We start from the raw sequence: 810 nt of genomic DNA on the forward strand, positions 1-810 counted from the left end.
GGGGGGGGGGTTGTTAATCCTGTTGTCAGAGAGTAAATGGGATTGAGAGAGTTTGAGCAAAAGAAAACGATGTATTAAATTGTGCACCCTTTTTTTTCTTCTATGAAAATGCGTCGCACATTCTTAGACATATGAAGGTCTTCACGGCAAGGTCACCACAAAGTTAGAAGGAAAGTGTGGAGAACTCTTGTAGGGTTTGGGGGGCAAAGCCCCTAAAAATAGTTGCTATTTATGATTATAAATCGAGGGTATTTGAGAATTTAATTGTATTTTGGCCTCGTTAGTTTTTTTTTTTTTTTAAAGAAGGGGAGCAGAGCATCTTGCATCTCAAAGAAGTTAGGGTTTTAATTTTTCACAACCACTCATAATCAAATTTGCAGTGGCAATGCGAGATGTAGCCATCAATTGAGGGAACCTCTGCTCCAAAATTAGGGTCAACCTTCTGTTGACCTCATTTTTAGTGAGGTCTTAAGTCTCCTACTCTTAGAACCTAGGATCTAGATTTAGGAGTTCTTATTGACCATCCTAGCGGACTAGCGATGGAGCCCACCTCCCATAGAACTTCAAATTGCTTCTTTACTCATTTTTTGTGAAAACTCGCACGAATGGTCCCAAGCACTCAACTTCTAGTTGCAAGGGCTAAGGACCAACATGCAGAGGGTCTAAAAATGAGTTCCTATAGGATCAAACGACCTTAGGTTAACCCTCGGTGGCTCGGCAACGCACTTGTTGCATCACGCACAATTTTGGCTTAAATTGACTCGCCCGCCGGCAAACTCGTCCGGACGACCCCGGATGACGAAACGGACT

At 42.7% G+C, this 810-nt stretch overlaps 1 protein-coding gene across 1 annotated transcript in view; it reads left to right on the forward strand.

Annotated features, from left to right (window-relative positions):
• LOC110033146 (serine/threonine-protein kinase SAPK10-like) overlaps positions 1-810 on the forward strand; it is a 55,752-nt gene that overhangs the window by 2,237 nt on the left and 52,705 nt on the right. The window lies entirely within an intron of this gene.

This window comes from Phalaenopsis equestris, unplaced genomic scaffold, assembly GCF_001263595.1.
Source record: "Phalaenopsis equestris unplaced genomic scaffold, ASM126359v1 Scaffold001098, whole genome shotgun sequence".
In the NCBI taxonomy this organism is placed as follows: domain Eukaryota; kingdom Viridiplantae; phylum Streptophyta; class Magnoliopsida; order Asparagales; family Orchidaceae; genus Phalaenopsis; species Phalaenopsis equestris.